Raw genomic sequence first — 18,479 nt, 5'->3', positions numbered from 1 at the left:
GGTCCGAGGAGGATCACTCCGAGTGGGCGGTGGCTGCACCACCATCTGACAGCAGCCCTACATCTGGCACCGCCCCCTCCATTGCCATCAGCCGCCTCCCACGCGCTCATGTCCCTTCCCAGCGTGCCCGGTCCCCACATGTCTCCTTCCTGCCAGGCACCGCACCCCCTGCCCCTGTCTCCACTGCTGCCGCCAATGCTGAGTCTGTGGACATCCAGCGGCAGTTGCAGATTGGTCAGACTGCGATCCTTAATGTCCTCCATGGCCACAGCCAGGTCCTCAACAACATGGAGGCATACTTGGAGGGCATTCATTCATCGCAGGCTGACCAACGCAACTTGCTGAGGTCCATAGACTCCACACTGACTGCAGCAGTGGGTCTCCTGCAGCACTACGTCCCACCCCCTACCCCGGCTCCTTCCACAATTCCCACTCCCATGCCTGTCCCACATACACACAGACGTAAGCATGCACCCACCACAACAGACACGGGCACCACACCAGCAGGGAAGGTCCGCCGCACACCTCCTGACACGCACACACAGGGTGCAGTAGGCACACCCACTGGGTCGGGGGGCCAACGTGTGACACGCAGGGAGTCCGCATTCCACCCAATCCACTCCCTCCAAATCCCATCCCCTCAGCTCTCCTGGCCACATCTCCCCCAAAGAATCGTTCATGGCCGCTCTGTCTCTGAGCCCCACAGTGACGCCTCCACGCAAGCGGTCAAGGAAGTCCTCGGTCAGGGTGCTTGAGTCCCCCCCTGTCCACATCCTCCCCCAGTGGCGCTGCGACCCATCCCTCTGACCCCCCCCCCCTCCTTGGGGCCTGTGGTTCCTTCGGGTGCAGGGGAGTCCCTGGAGGACCTTGCCAAGGTGTGCAGTGAGATCCTAGAATCCACCTTTGGCCCTGCCCCACCCCCTGTGGTGGAGTCCTCCATCCCTGCACCCAATTCGCCTACCCTTTGCCCTCCTGTCCCTGCGGTGCCTGTTCCTTCCCCCCCACATGATGCCCTCACCCCTGTGGAAGACGACGACTCGTAACTGTGCAGGCAAGCTAGGGGACACGCATCCCACTGTGTCCCCCATCCAGCTCGGACTCCTGGACTGCCCTATGGCCTTTGTTATGATGGGACTTACGTCATACTAGTTTTTTGCTCATGCTGAATAAAGCAATTTATTTTTTGCCCTTGGAACACTCCTGCATTGCTGGCATTGCTGTTGGTGGGGCTGCTACATGGTTGTGGGTGTTGGTCATGTGTTGGGTGTGTGGGAAATGTAGTGGTGTGCTGCTCATAGGGGGGACCCTGGGATCAGTGTGCCTCACACGGTGTTAGCTACCTTTCTCCATTCATGTAAGCAGTTGCTGCATGTTGCAATTGTCCCAAGGTGTTTTCCTTCCTCTGTGTACCCTGACTTCTTCCCTGCAGGGTGTTCCCAATATTTAGTGCAGAGCTGTGAGTACATTAACTGGGTGTGTGACGGACTCCTTCACCTTGGCACATGCATGCTGAGCCATTCTCCAGCTGCATCATTCGTGGCATCCTTGGTAGTCATTGTACTTGTGTATGTGGACTATTGACATGACTTCATGTGTACATGTTTTCTTTTTGGCCCTATGCATGCGTATACTTCCATCCTCGCACACATGTGGTACATGTACTGCAGGGTCTTTGTGCACCTGACTGACATTTGTGGGCATGGTATATGTGACTACTCCACCCTTTGCGTTCCATGGGCACTCCTGGGAGGACTCTGCACACACCCCTCCTGTCTCAGGGCACTGCTGGGAGTGATAGGCCCCCACCCCTCCTGTCTCAGGGCACTGCTGGGAGGACTCTGCACCCACCCCTCCTGTCTCAGGGCACTGCTGGGAGTGATAGGCCCCCACCCCTCCTGTCTCAGGGCACTGCTGGGAGGACTCTGCACCCACCCCTCCTGTCTCAGGGCACTGCTGGGAGGACTCTGCACCCACCCCTCCTGTCTCAGGGCACTGCTGGGAGTGATAGGCCCCCACCCCTCCTGTCTCAGGGCACTGCTGGGAGTGATAGGCCCCCACCCCTCCTGTCTCAGAGCACTGCTGGGAGTGATAGGCCCCCACCCCTCCTGTCTCAGGGCACTGCTGGGAGGACTCTGCACCCACCCCTCCTGTCTCAGGGCACTGCTGGGAGTGATAGGCCCCCACCCCTCCTGTCTCAGGGCACTGCTGGGAGTGATAGGCCCACCCCTCCTGTCTCAGGGCACTGCTGGGAGGACTCTGCACCCACCCCTCCTGTCTCAGGGCACTGCTGGGAGTGATAGGCCCCCACCCCACCTGTCTCAGGGCACTGCTGGGAGTGATAGGCCCCCACCCCTCCTGTCTCAGGGCACTGCTGGGAGTGATAGGCCCCCACCCCTCCTGTCTCAGGGCACTGCTGGGAGGACTCTGCACCCACCCCTCCTGTCTCAGGGCACTGCTGAGAGTGATAGGCCCCCACCCCTCCTGTCTCAGGGCACTGCTGGGAGTGATAGGCACCCACCCCTCCTGACTCTGGGCACTGCTGGGAGGACTCTGCACACACCCCTCCTGCCTCTGGGCAGTGCTGGGAGGACTCTGCACACACCCCTCCTGCCTCTGGGCACTGCTGGGAGTGATAGGCACCCACCCCTCCTGTCTCAGGGCACTGCTGGGAGGACTCTGCGCCCACCTCTCCAATGTCACGATATGTACGCTCATGACATGCACGGATGTGGGTACGCTCCATGCATTCGAGGTGAGGCTACGGGTCGTACTTACACTGTTGGGGTGGGGGTACGCTCCATACGTACGCGGGTGTGGGTACGGGTGGTACTTACACTGTTGGGGTGGGGGTACGCTCCATGCATTCGAGGTGTGGGTACGGGTCGTACTTACACTGTTGGGGTGGGGGTACGCTCCATACGTACGCGGGTGTGGGTACGGGTCGTACTTGCACTGTTGGGGTGGGGGTACGCTCCATACGTACGCGGGTGTGGGTACGGGTCGTACTTGCACTGTTGGGGTGGGGGTACGCTTCATGCATTCGAGGTGAGGGTACGGGTCGTACTTACACTGTTGGGGTGGGGGTACGCTCCATGCATTCGAGGTGAGGGTACGGGTCGTGCTTACACTGTTGGGGTGGGGGTACGCTCCATGCATTCGAGGTGTGGGTACGGGTCGTACTTACACTGTTGGGGTGGGGGTACGCTCCATACGTACGCGGGTGTGGGTAGGGGTCGTACTTACACTGTTGGGGTGGGGGTACGCCCCATACGTACGCGGCTGAGGGTACGTGTGGTACTTACACTGTTGAGGTGGGGGTACGCTCCATGCATACGGGGTGTGGGTACAGGTCGTACTTACACTGTTGGGGTGGGGGTACGCTCCATACGTACGCGGGTGTGGGTACGGGTCGTACTTACACTGTTGGAGTGGGGGTACGCTCCATACGTACGCGGGTGTGGGTACGGGTCGTACTTGCACTGTTGGGGTGGGGGTACGCTCCATACGTACGCGGGTGTGGGTACGGGTCGTACTTGCACTGTTGGGGTGGGGGTACGCTCCATACGTACGCGGGTGTGGGTACGGGTCGAACTTGCACTGTTGGGGTGGGGGTACGCTCCATGCATACGGGGTGGGGGTACGGTCCGTACATGTCCATCCCCACGCTATGTGATGCTTGTGCGGCCCGTACCCAGGCCTTTGCCACGTGGGTACGAGCCGTCCTGCCATTGTTGGGGTGACGTGGGTGTGGGCGTGGTACGACTCGTACCCACGCTCTTCAGGCGTGGGTACGGGACGTACATGTCTGGTTGTGTTGCGAGTTCGCGTCAAGACCGACTTCCGTTGTGGCGGTTGCTGGCTTAGCTGGACACGCCCCCACCCCCTCGTAGTGACCAGGGCCTGGGAGTCAGGTATGTCCAGGGCATGTGTGCTGTGTGACTTTGGTGGGGGGTTTGTGGCCTGCCCTGGTCCTGCCACCCCCCCCCCACCCCCCTTTCCCCCCTCCCTTAGTTGTTCTGACCTTCTGCGGCGTCTGCGTCGGAACCTGTAGAGGAGGTCGACTGCTATGAGAGCCGGGATGACACGTAGGTTCGGGTCCATGTCTGTCCGTCGCGTACGGGTCCTCCTTGTTCGCGTCGTCCTGTGTGTCCGTCGCGTACTGGTCCTCCTTGTTCGCGTCGTCCTGTGTGTCCGTCGCGTACTGGTCCTCCTTGTTCGCCTGTGTGTCCGTCGCGTACTGGTCCTCCTTGTTCGCGTCGTCCTGTCTGTCCGTCGCGTACTGGTGGTCCTTGTTCGCGTCGTCCTGATTTCCCGGCAGTTTTTGGCAGCCGGAAAATATTCACCGTGCGGGATGACGTCGGTGCGAATCGTAATTCCTGGTTCGTGAATGGCAGGCTGCGAGCGTCCCGACGTCAGGTCGGCGCTTTCCCGGATCGCATTTGTAGGTTTATTTTGTTCGGTCGGGGTTTTTTACGATTCGTACAGAAATGGTGTTCCCGTGCGAATCGTAATTCCATGTTTGTATTTTTGTACGACCGGGTACGCGTCGGACGGAGAATATGCTCCGTCAGACGGTTCGTACCCGGTTTTTACCGGATCATAATTGGCACCTTAGTGTCCTTTTCCAAACAGGCTGGATGGTGCAATAACCTTACCCCTTGTCCGTGCAATAATTCAGCACAACAAAGCACCTTGCACTTTATTCTATTCTGTACACTCTACAAGGAGCCATGGGCACGGTTCCTCATTCCAATTTTAAGAGAAACTCACCCCTGTAACCATCAGGAGGGCTTTAATCTCTTACGCTCCTTGTCTACTGAAGTTATATCTACTGCAGTATTACATTTTTTTAGAACTGCATTTTTAATAAGGAAACGGTATGAAATATAAATGAAATTGGTGCTTTCCTTTTAGAACTTTGGATTTCAAATTTCTTTTATAATTGTGGAGTACTTGAGTCATGTGCCATATTATTGCATAAGTTCCACATGCAAATTTTATCTATTTTGTTTGTATGTTATACTTTTATGGTCCATTCGAACCGAATAAAGTTATTTTGAAATGAACTATATAAAATAAAATAATAAATAGATTTACAATAAAATAGTTATTTTAAACTAGAAAATATTTACAAACAAAACAAATGAATGAAAACATAAATATATTTTTTCATGTTGCATTAAACCACACCAATAACAAAACACTTCAATATTTTTTATTACATTTATTTACATGATTAACATATTTAATAATGAATTAAAAGTATTATTAATAAAAAAAGAAATAAAGATTAAATGACTACACACACGTTAGCACTATAATATCCACAACACACACCTAACTTAAACTATACAATAAAACACACAATTAAACACAATTACAACTTATTTTCAAATTAAAAACTATTACTATTAGTAATTATTAATTAAATATTTAAAATGTATTTAATACCCACACTTTATCCCTTTAAATTAATAAACAACACACACAAAAATAAACAATTACCCAAAATAAATATCAAATATTTAAAATTAATTAACAACTATATATAATGAATTAAATACAAATTACTTCCCACCCTTCACTGCTATAAACACCACAACACACACCTGAAACTAATTACACAATTACCAAAATTAAACATAAATTAATTGATTAAAATTAATTAACCACCAATTATTAATTCGTAAACTAAAAATACATTACTTCCCAACCTTTACACATGTAAACACCACAACGCGCAACTAAACAAATTGAAAAATGACTAAAATCAATAACCATTAAGTAATTAAAATTAATTAATAACCAATTGTTAATTCATCATTTAAAAATAAATTACTGCCCACCCTTCCCACCCTTTACACCTATATAAACCACAACACACTCCTAAAATGAGTCACAAAATTACCAAAATTAATAACCAATTAATTAATTAAAATTAATTAACAACCAATTATTAATTCATAAATTACAAAATATTACTTCCCAGCCTTTACTCCTATGAACACTACAACCCACACCTAAAATTAGTTACTCAATTGCCATAATTAATTACCAATTAATTATTTAAAATTAACTAAAATAATTAAATTACTTCCAACCCTATTCCCCATAAACCCACAACCCGCTGCGGAACTAAAAATGCAAAATCCAAATAAAAAAATGATTAACTACTAAAAATTTAACACATATATTAAAAATACAAACAAGTCTTATACAAAAAAACATACATCACATACATATAAAATACACACTCAAATACATTACAATAATAAAAAACTATATTTTTAACAACTAAGGGGCTCATTACAATGGCGGACGGAAACCGCTTCCGTCCACCGTGGTCGCGGTAAAAGAATGCCCGCATGTACAGCAGCATTGCCGCCAGTCAGTTTACGAAGCAATGCACCTAATGTCCGACCGCGGCAGACGGAATACACCAAAGACCATCCGAAATGGTCAGAAAAGCTGCAAATCCGACCTTGGCAGACAGGGAAAGTTGTTCAATAGACTAAAAATGCTGCATCTGCTGCGGAATGACCGCACGGCTAATTACGATGAGATAGCGGAGCTGGCGGAACGATCATTGCTGTTCTGACCGCCGCAGTTGCGATCAGGCCAAATTAATGGTGGTCGGAACAAACTTCACTACAATCCTCAAAGTGTGCCTGTACTCTCTACAGCCCTCAATAACATCAGACACGCACCAATGATACACCACAAATGTATTTCTGAAATGAAAGCCATGGTCAGCATGTATGATACACCTGGTGGGCATCACTCATGTGGACACACCCACATACCACAGAATAAAACCAACCCCTTCCTGGACCAGCATCCTTTGCAAACAGACGCTGAGACAGAGAGAGCTAGAGAGATAGGACACCATTTTGTCACACAGCACAACATCACACCCACCCAACTACACACACTGCCACTTCTCATCCACACACCTGGCACACCTCACACATCTTCATCACCACATTGCACTCTGCTCCTTTCAGTCATATGCACCATGTCCATGATGGTAGATGAGATAAATAGGGTAGAACCACATTTTTATGGGAACCTGGTCCAACAGACCCCACTTGAGCGCAAAAATCAGATGTAGGCAAGGATCTACAACAAAGTCAATGCAGTAGGGACCACCCTACGCACACTGCATGCCATCAAAAGGCGGTGGACCGACCTCAAGGCCCAGGTCAAGGCTCGGGCCCGAGGAACCACGAGACAGCCCCAAAAAACTGGTGGTGGCCCTCCCATTCCACCACTAACCTTCAATGAATGGAAGTAGAAGGTACTTGCCATACCGCATCCGGAGAGTCTCACAGGAATCAAGGGGTGAGTGGAGGCTGGTAAGTACAAACAAAATGATCACATCCCACTGTAATGTACTGTTGTGCACAACAAGTGAGCCTCAATTGCCAGACCAAATCAAACTCCTGTAGAATGCACACTTTCAACATGAATGGCTCAGAAGGCTAGAATTTCTTTCTTCTTCTTCACTTCACAGGTAGGTAGTCAGCTCATGCACCCTGGCCTCCCTCCCAAACAGCATGGAGCACCATCCCCGCCCCAGAGCCATGTGGCAGCCACCACCGTCGACAGTGCCTCCTAACAGGTAGGTAGCCATCTTACCGGGTAGGTAGTTGTTGAGACTTGAGAGCTAGACCACAACTCACATAAGGCACTCTGTACACCCTCCCAAACAGCATGGAACAGCCTCCCCAACCCAGAGCCATGTGGCAGCCATCGCCGCCGACAGTGCCTCCAAACAGGTAGGTAGCCATCTTACTGGGGAGGAGGCTGTTGAGACCTGACAGCAAGACTACAACTCCCACACGGCACTCGGTACTCCCTCCCAAACAGCATGGAGGACCCTCCCCACCCCAGAGTCATGTGGCAGCCATCATCCTCCTCTGCTTCACTCAGCAAGTTGGTAGTCAGCCCATGCACCCTCGCCTCCCTACCAAACAGCATAGAGCTACATGACCTCCACATCACGCATTTGTCAGTAACCCTGGACGTAGTACTACGCTTCGCTCATGGAGCATGCGTAGCTTGCTGTGAGTTGTTGTTGTACCAGGATTGCATGCGTGGAGATGTTTTGGACGTACCTCTGTTGTTGGGAGTGGCAGCGTCTTATCTGCTGGTGATGCATCAGGTAGCGCAGCAGAAAGGCCTGTAGATCAGGATCCATGGCGGCTCTGGTCGTATGGAGGTGTTCTGGTTCGACTTTTCCTCTCCGTAGTTGTGCTTCTGCCATCCGCATTGAGATGATTTTATCGCCACGGTGGGATTGGCTGTTTGGTACATTGTAATCTGGTTGGTGGACAGGACGTGATTCCGCATGCTGTTCTTGCTCTATAGGCTCCGTCCAGCACCTTTGCGTAATGAAAAAACATGCAGAGCCTGAAACACCGCGGAGGTCGTATAATGGCCTATGTTAGACCATTTAATATGGCGGTCGCAATGACCGCATCAGGAGCAGAAAAATCAACGTTTTCCGCCACCACTGCTGATGCACTTCTGCTCACGATCGTAATCGGCCCCTATATTTTTGCAAATGATATTAAAGACTTCAATATTTTTAAAACCCATATTACTTACTTTAAGTCAATATTCTTGACCACCATATTCTTGCTGTCAATATTTCTGACCCACAATATTAATGACTTGCTATTTTTGCACAACCCAATATTTTGTACTCAATATTCTGTCACTGCAGTGATTACAGGTCATGCCAAGTGACATACATGAGATTTCCATTTGGGTAAACCTTTTATTGCTGGAGCAAGGGACCAATGTGATTGAACATAAAGGGAGGGGCTGTCATTTAATGATAAGGCACTGATAACTCAAAATGTCATTTTTACCAGGTACCCCTTTCACTTTCTAGTGAAAAAGGCACTTTTTTTTTACAGGAGGAGTGCCATTGAGTCTGTAAGGTTAGTCATGATAAAGTATACATTTTATATTCCTGTCCTGGAAACTCCTCACTGTTCTTCATTACATTTCTCCCCAATTTCTAGTAGAATCCTGAAGGGAAAGCATCACACATCCTGTGTTTTCAATCTCTGCTGCAGCATCTATTCTTGCAGCTTTAGCATTATTTTGGGGGAAATCGAGTACATTCTGTGAAGTACTTTGTTAAAAGTTGTGGGGGGAAGGGCAGACACCACTAATACTTATTCTACTCATTTTGTTTAGTTTTTTGCTGGATGAGATGGAGTTTGGAGTAGGGTGGTGCAGGCAGTTTCATGTGGGATTAGAAGACAAGCATGAAGACCAAGAACAATGTTTGATGGAAGAGGCCTAAGGATATATAATTCCTCATTTTTCTAAAGATTGTTGTGAATTTTCTCCAGATTTATCATTAGATTGTGATGTTTTACTGCAGTTCACTGTAAGCCTTTGATGTACTCTTGTAATGTAATTTTCACATTTTTACTGCTGCTGTGCTAGACTCATTTGGTATTATTTTAGGGTCTTTTTGATCGCCTTGAATTCATGCTAAAGTCAGTGTTTTTTGTGTTTGCATGTGCCTATTGGTGGCTAGGTTGGGGGGCTCCAGAAGACCTGGACCATGTAGCCAGACATACTTATTTGTTCTCAGTCACCTTCTACTTCATGTGTTTGCCCACAATTTTGTGTATGAGTGAGTGTATGTGTGGGATGGTTGATTGTTATACTTTAGTGCAACTTTTAAAAGGATCTTGGTTGCATAAATATTACCTGGAGTTTCCAGGAAAGTTTCCATATTGTTGTGCTGTTATTATATTTGTAACCTTGTTTGCACATTTCTGAATTTTATAATATTGTTGCTACTTTACTGGTGGCATGCCTAGTCCCTTGGATGGTCGCAGGCACCTTTTGGGTATATATTTGTGCAATTCTTTCCCTATAATGCAGCAAGGACTGTCAGGGAGAATGGAGTTTAAACCAGGGTAGACATGCCCTCTTAGTTCTCCATGCCTTATGCTTAACATGACCTGTGATCCACCACAATTTTGTGGTGCTAGTGTGTGTCATAGATGGACATTTTGTCTTTGTTATCCGTGCCTCTTTTGCTTGTCATGTGGTAAAACACTATTTTGTGAAACCATTGTGCCTCATAAGCAACTGTTTTGTCTTTTCTCTCCATGACTCCTTATTTGCCGTTTAGCCGACTACCATTTTGTAGTACCAGTGTGTGTTTTTTATTGTTAATCATTTATTGCCACTTTTTTAAATGCCTTTTGTTTGGAACTTCGATTCTTATGACACGTTAGGAGCCCACTGTATTTGTGCCTATTTTTTTATTTTTAATATATAGTTTCTGTTTTATTTATTTGTGCTTGTGGCTGCTTGTTGTAGTTGATGTTACATGGTAGTTGTTTTTAATGAATGTAATCCATTTTTGCCAGCCTCCCTCTGGGTCTCTTTGGGGTCTCTTTACCCTTTCTCATCTTTATATTTTTTCCCCACATACCTCGCCTCAAGAATCGGTCCTCTTGGGTTCATAGTGCTTGTTGTTTTTAATGAAATTATTTAATTTTTACAAGTCTCTTCCTGGCTCCTATTTGTGTCCTGGTGTTCCAACAGGCATTTCTTAGTTAATTAAATCAAATTGAACTCTGATTGATCGATGGAGCTGTCTAAGTTGGTATTGATGACTGTTCTTCTATTGGTCACATCGTCTTAACCATCTCCTCCGAAGAAAAGAAGGAGACCTCTTCAATATCTCCAACTCCCTGTTCAGATGATGGCAGCATAGAATGGGCACACAAGTGATGCAACAGGATGAAAAGGAAAATTCCAGAAAACCCAATTGGAAGAGAGGAACATGATCCATCAACCAACATCCACACCACAGTCGCAGCCCCAACCTGCTACCTCCAATATAAAAGTGTCTGGTTTGGGCTGTATAAGGAAGCTCTTCTTCTGTATTTGTAACTTTTTTGCTGTTAGGTCACATTTTTACCAAACTGCAGACTGTACAATTTTCCGCAAACCAGCATGTTATGGGAAGCAAGGTGAACTTTATAATGCTAGCCACCTGTTCCATATAAAAAACCAACATGCAATCATGAGGGAACTGCACCTCAAAAAGATAGCTGCTGCAGAGAGAAAATAATTTGAAGGCAAACAGACAGAAGGAGGTGGTTATAATGACAAGACGTCACTGTCATGAGAAGCAGCCCTATTGATTTAATAGTGCAGTCATTACCTCTAGCAACCACTGATTGGCACAAAAAAAGAAGGATACCACAACCTCCCCAGGCATCCAAGCAGGCTACCTCCTTCACAAAGGTCACTTGTGGTAGGATCATCACAAAGAAAACAAACACAACAACCCACTATCAATTCAATGATCGGCATGTAGTCGCCATACCACCAAACTCATGGGCTGTTCGGTTTATATAATGGAAATTTGCCAGAATGTTAATACTTGACCCCCCTCTCTTTTTCGTGTAGCAGAATAGTATTTTTGGCAATTTGTGCAGACCCTTTGTCCAAAACTAAACACTCCAAGTATTTTTGAACTGTTACTATGACACAGCTGCATTATCAAGTGCTGGCATCAGTTGATGAAACAATGTAGAACAGAGCTGTCCAGCCTATTCCTCGCATGACAGAAAGGTGGTCTAGTTGTCACGCTACAGATTACATGTGCATCAGTGCACACTGGGTCTCCTTGAAGGGAGTTAGGTAAAAGCTGTTCTCTGGTCTCACCATTATCCATGCTTTTCAATACATTTGTTGACATGCAACAAGTTTTCTACATTTGGAAAGTGCATACAGCTGTCAAAATCCTTGGAGAATGCACTAATGGCAGGAATATTGTCAGAGGGAAATGAGCAAAATATTGAGTAAAGAATATCGTTACATGAACTACATTAAGTTAAGAATATCAAAGGTAAGAATTTCTTTTAGGTATATAATATCATTAACATTAATATTGGTGTTTTTATATTATTTGTATACTTAATTTAATAAACATAAGCATTTATGTCACTTTTAGGTGTTATTAATATAATTGTTAATTATATTTTAGTACACTGCTATTTTCAATGTGTAAATAATTTCTATTTGATTTAATTAGTCATTTTTAATTCCACTGTGAGGTGATGGGCTTGTAGGCAATTGCAGTGGAAAGTTATTTCAAATATAAATTATTGTTGATTATTTTGAAATAGTTATTTCATATTAATTAAATATAACATATATACGTACTTATGTAAAGTATCAATTTGATTAATAATTTTTTTAGTAAAGTTTGGAATTTTTAAATTGTAAATTATATTTTTTTACTAAGTGATTTTTTATTTAGCATGGGTTGTTTATTGTTTTCTTTTTAAATTCGTTTTTATGTTAATTAACTATAACATTGTTCATTAAATATGCTAATTATTTTAGAGTAATTTTAATTTGTGTAATACAGTTTGTGATTTTGCATTTTGTATTTACATTTTCTACAGTTTTATTAGTGATTTTTAATTTAGTAGCAGTTTTTTGTGAGAAGGGGACTAGGGTCGGAAGTTATGAAAACATTAATTATTGCTTTTTATTTATAATTATCTTTTTAAGTTAAATTTAAAAACAAGTTGATAAGTTGATTGAAATATGCATGTTTATTGCATATTTGCACTTTTATGAGTGCTTTACAAGCAAATAAAGTTTTTTTGAACTTTGAAGCTGCTAGCTAGTTATGTAAATTATCTAATTGATCAATTGTTATGTTAAATATTTGTATTTGTTATTTAGTTTTTAATTAGTTGATCATTTTTTATTCAAATGTTTTTTAAAAAGATGTATATTTGTTCTAAATCATATTTGTTTCATATTAACAAATAAGATAATATAAATATTGCTTTATTTATATTTTTTTTGCAGTTTGTTGTTTTTTGGGTGGTAGATAGGGAAGTGCATTTATTTTTAAAATATCAAATTTGTTTGGAATTTTTTAGATTGTTTTTGTATTGGTTAATTTGTTTTTCTATATTTGATTTAATTGTATTGATCTAAAATCAATACTTTTTTTAAATTTAAACAAGTTTTTATGTTTCTATTTTGTATTGTTTGTAAGAATTTTTTTTAACATGGTTAATAATTACAACAATGTCCCTACTGTTGCTTAGACTGGAGTGGGAATAGTAAATCTCACCCCTCCAAAGTGCAACACTTTCCATTCTTTTGCTTGGATTGGAGTGAAGTGGGAATAGTGAGTCTAACCACCCCAAAGTCAAGCACATTCCCTATTGTTGCGCAGATTTGAGTTGGAACAGTAAATCCAACCCCTCAAAAGTCCATTGCTTTTCCTGCATGTGCTTGCGTTGGAGTGAAAATAGTAAATCTGACCCACTCAAAAATCAAACAATTTCCTTACTGTTTCCTGGACTGGAATGGAAATAGTAAATATAACCCCTCCAAAGTCTAGTACTTTTCTTACTGTTACATAGATTGGAATCAGAATAATAATTGTATTCAATGAAAGAACCATAGGTTTCAGGCACGTTATAGTTAGGAATTAGCATTTAAAAAACATTCGAAATTCACTGAAAAAACCATAGGTTTCAGGTGCGTTATAGTTAGTTGGACATTTCTCTCGTACAAAACCATTGAAATTCCCCCGTTATAGTTAGTTCAGCTAACTATAACTCGCGTGCCCGTAATGCACTGCTGATGATGTCACATATTACATCACTCATGACATGGTCAGTGACATCACTCATGACATCACTGATGACATCTCAAATGACATCACGCATGACATCACTGATGACATTATCCAGTGAATGTGTGTTTTTCTGAAAATCAAATATGTTTTATATATGTATATCTCAAGGTCGATAAATGGGACTATAAGTGTCTAAATGGATGAATTTTTGGGGGGAAAATTGATTCAATAACTTACTGATTAACTGTATCTTAGTGAATACATGGGTTAGTAGGTAATCTTTAAATATGTAAATATCTGTATCAGTCTCTCACTTTGTGCATAAGTGGCTGCATGGGTTGTTGAGTAGCTACATGAGTGTCTATCTAGGTTACTAGTTGGTTTTTTGAGTATCAGTATGATTGTCTGTATGGTTCGGTGGGGGTATTACATAGTGCATAGATGCATGAATGAGTGACTCACTGTTTGTATGTGTTCAAGACAGCATGTGTGCAGCACTGTATGGGTGGATGAGTGTGTGTATGGGTGTGTTAGTGAGTGAATGACTGTCTCAACAGTGTCTTTATGAGTAACTATATATGTTTTAAACTAGTGTCTGTGAGTATTGGTGTATATAAGTGAGTATATGTGAGAGTCAGAGATTGGAAGAGTTACTGTATAAATTAGTCTGTGTATAAGTGATTGTTTAAGAGAGTAAGCATGTGTAAGCTTCTGTAGCAGTAAGTGTGGTGGTGTGTATATAACTGTATATATGCAATTTAATGGATGTTTGATACTTTGTTTGCATGTGTTACTATGTGTCTGAGTAACTCTATGAATGAGTGTCTGTGTGTAACAGCATGCATAGGTGTATAAGTACATATGATGAGTGAGTACATGTATGAGTGACTGTATAGGGCTGTTTGTGAATGAGTGGTTATGTGTGTAGATCTTGGAATTACTGAATTGGTGTGTTGTAAGTGGTATTGCTATGTCCGTTCATTTGAAAATGTTAGTTTCTATTTTTAAGTGTGTGTATTAAAGGTTCTATTATGGTGAGAGGAGGTCTGCCACTCTATCACAAGGATGATGTCATCAGTGATGTCATTTGAGATGTCATCAGTGATGTCATGAGTGATGTCACTGACCATGTCATGAGTGATGTAATATGTGATGTCATCAGCAGTGCATTGTGGGAGCGCGAGTTATAGTTAGCTGAACTAACTACAACGGGGGAATTTCAATGGTTTTGTACGAGAGAAATGTCCAACTAACTATAACGCACCTGAAACCTATGGTTTTTTCAGTGAATTTCTAATGTTTTTTAAATGCTAATTCCTAACTATAACGTGCCTGAAACCTATGGCTTTTTCGGTGAATTTCAAAGGTTTTGTAAATGACAATTTTTAAATGTATTAATTGTTATATTGATTTTTTTGATACTGATTTCCTACATTTTTTAAACTATTTATTTTTTGATATTTTATTTTTTAAATTACATTATAATTACATTACAAAATATACTTTCTCAGAATGAACTACTTTAGTTTAAATACTTTGCAAATAGGCAATAGACTTTTAAGTACAGTAGTTACAGTTGTTGCAATGGGCAACACAATTTCAAACACAATGCACCATTGAGCTCAATGGGAATTTCTTGTTAAATGCAATTAGTTACTTTATGGATTACTTTTCCAACCACAGGGCTGGATCCTAGATTCAGTCCTTGGACATCTCCTGTAAACAGTTGAGTAAAAGTGTTTTGGTTACAGTAGTGATATTTAAGGAATATTATTGTATTTTAAAAGTTGACACTTGGAAATTTTTTCACATAGAATCACCAATGTTATCCTATGGGAGGGAATTCACTTAGCAGGTAAGTAGTGTTATAATCACTTTTTCTTACTCAGTGGTGGATCCTGGATCCAGCACTGGTACATCTCCTGTAAACAGTTGAAAGAATGCGTTTACGTCATACAGGCGATTTTTAAGGGATATTTTTAGTTTGTAAAAATAGACAGAAACTTTTCTGCTGAAAACCAGACAATGGATTCCTATGGAAGGAAATACAAGTTACTGGTAAGTACGGTTTGAATTACTTTTCATGGTCAGTGCTGGGCTAAAAGATGAAGCACTGAGGTCTCTCCTGATAACAGGTGAGTAAATCGGAATTCGTAGTTCTGCTGATGTTATAGGAATTTGTTAAAGTTCCAAAACTCCACACTTAGAAGAATTTCCAAGTGAAACCAGTCAATGTTACCCTATGGAAGGAAATTCACTTACCAGGTAAGTAGTTTGATCGTCACTTTTTATTACTCAGTGGTGGATCCTGGATCCAGCACTGGTGCATCTCATGTAAACAGTTGAAAGAATGCGTGTAAGTCATACAGGCGATTTTTTAGGAATATTTTTAGTTTGTGAAAATAGACACTTAGAAACTTTTCAGATGAAAACCAGACAATAGATTCCTATGGAAGGAAATACAAGTTACTGGTAAGTACGGTTAGAATTACTTTTCAGGATCAGTGCTGATGCAGCATTGGCTTCTCTCCTGATAACAGGTGGGTAAATCGGAATTCGTTCTTCGGATGATTTTAGGTGAATATTTTAAAGTTCCAAAACTCCACACTTAGAACAATTTTCCAAGTGAAACCAGTCAATGTTAGCCTATGGAAGGAAATTCAAGTTACTGGTAAGTATGGTTAGAATTGCTTTTCAGGATCAGTACTGGGCTCAAAGATGCAGCACTGAGGTCTCTCCTGATAACAGGTGAGTAAATAATATGAATTCGTAGTACATCCAGTAAGCGCCACAGAGCTGTGTAGCAGAGAGATGTCAAAAGGGGCATGGCCTGCACCACCTCTCTGCAATGCAGCGCAGTGGCACTTCCTGGAAGCACCTGGTGGGCTACTTGGCCCCCATGGTCCCTCAGGTTTGAAGTGGAAATTTTTCCCCAACTTAAAACGCGCCACAGGGCGTGTTTGCACGCATCATGTCAGGCCCCGTCCCCTCCATTCACCACTGTGTAAACGCACCCTGTCACCGTTCTAAGTTGAGAGATTAAGTCCCCTTCAATCCTAAGGGTCCCTAGGGTCAAACTAGCCCACTATGTACCTCCAGTAAGCGCCACAGAGCTGCGTTGCAGAGAGGTGAAAGAGGGGCATGGCCTCTGAACAGCTGTCTGCAACACAGCTCCCTGGCGCATACTAGAGATACCTGTTGGGCTATTTGGCCCTCAGGGACCCTCATTATTGAAAGAGAATTAATTCCCCAACTTAAAACGCGCCACAGGGGGCGTTTGCACAGTGGTGAAGGAAGGAGGCGTGGCCTGAGGTGATATGTCTGCAAACACACCCTGTGGCGTGTTTTAAGTTAGAGAATTAATTCCTCCTCAATCCTGTGGGTCCCTGGGGGCCAACTAGCCCACCAGGTACCTCCAATATGCACCAGGAGGCTGCGTTGCAGAGAGGTGTTTAGAGGCCACGCCCCTTTTTACAACACTCTGAAACGCAGCTCCGTGGCTCGAACTGGAGGTACCTGGTGGGCTAGTTGGCCCCCAGGGACCCTCAGTATTGACAAGGAAATAATTCCCCAACTTAAACCGCGCAACAGGGCGTGTTTGCACACATGTGAACTCAGGACCCGCCCCCTCCCTTCACCACTGTTCAAACGCGCACCGTGGCACGTTTTAAGTTGGGGGACTAACTCCCCTTGAATACTGAGGGTTCCTTGGGTGCAACTAGCCCACCAGCTACCTCCAGTAAGCGCCACAGAGCTGAGTTGCAGAGAGGTGTAAAAAGGGGCGTGGCCACAGAACACCTCTTTGCAACGCAGCTCCCTGGTGCATACTGGAGGTACCTGGTGGGCTAGTTGGCCCTCACGGATCCTCAGTATTCAAGGGGAATTTGATCCCCCTCTGCAAACGCACCAGGGGGCGCGTTTGCAGAGTGGTGCAACCAATGAGGGGCCGTGGCCTCCATCCACAATCCCGTTTTTTTAAATTATTTTTTTTAAGAAGGGGGCTGTGTAGCCTCCCTTCTTTTTCAAATTGTTTGGTCCTAGGGACCCCATCCCCCAGGGCCTGCCCCCAATTTGTTTTTAAGAAAATAAAAAAATCATGAAGGGGGCCCCCCTCCTGAGGCCATAATCTGCCCCGGCAACCCCATCCCGTGGGGCATGGGCCTCTTTTATTTTTTTTATTTGGAGGGGGTCTGCCTTGCCCCCTTCATTTTGGGGAGGGGGGCCAAGTGGCTCCCCTCCCGGGCCACTAATAGCCCCAGGGACCCCATCTCCCGGGGCTGGCCCACTCCGTTGGGGACCGTGGGGGGGTCCCCAATCCCGCCACGGTCCCAGCCGGCTCCCCGCATCCTGTGGGAGCCGGCATTGCTTTTCCACATGGGGAGCAGCTAACATGCTGCTCCCCATGTGGAAAAGCAATCTGCTGTGCTATTTGGAAGAGAAAGCAGGTTTCCTGCTCTCTCTTCCAAATAGCAAAGCAGTTTGCAATGACAGGGTGGGAGCCGCGAGGCTCTCGCCCTGTCATTGCAAACGGCAGTGTCCCGGAGGTGGGCACCCCGGGACACTGCAGGAGGCGGCCCTGGGGGGTGGCGGACCCCAAGGTCATCAAGGGCTCCAGGAGGGGGGCCGCGCAGCCCCCTCCCACCTGTTTCAAAGCCCCGGGGGGTGGTGGGACCGTCACGGACCCCCCAATTTACATATTTAGAGCCCCGGGGAGGTGGCGGTCCCTGGGGCATGTGGGGGGCTTGAGCCCCCCACACAGGGTATATTAAAAAAAAATAAAGCCCCGGGGCGGCGGTCCACGGGGCCGTGGGGGGGCTGT

The sequence above is a fragment of the Triturus cristatus genome, chromosome 11, assembly GCF_964204655.1.
Source record: "Triturus cristatus chromosome 11, aTriCri1.1, whole genome shotgun sequence".
NCBI lineage: Eukaryota > Metazoa > Chordata > Amphibia > Caudata > Salamandridae > Triturus > Triturus cristatus.
Note: the sequence above shows the minus strand (reverse complement) of the source record.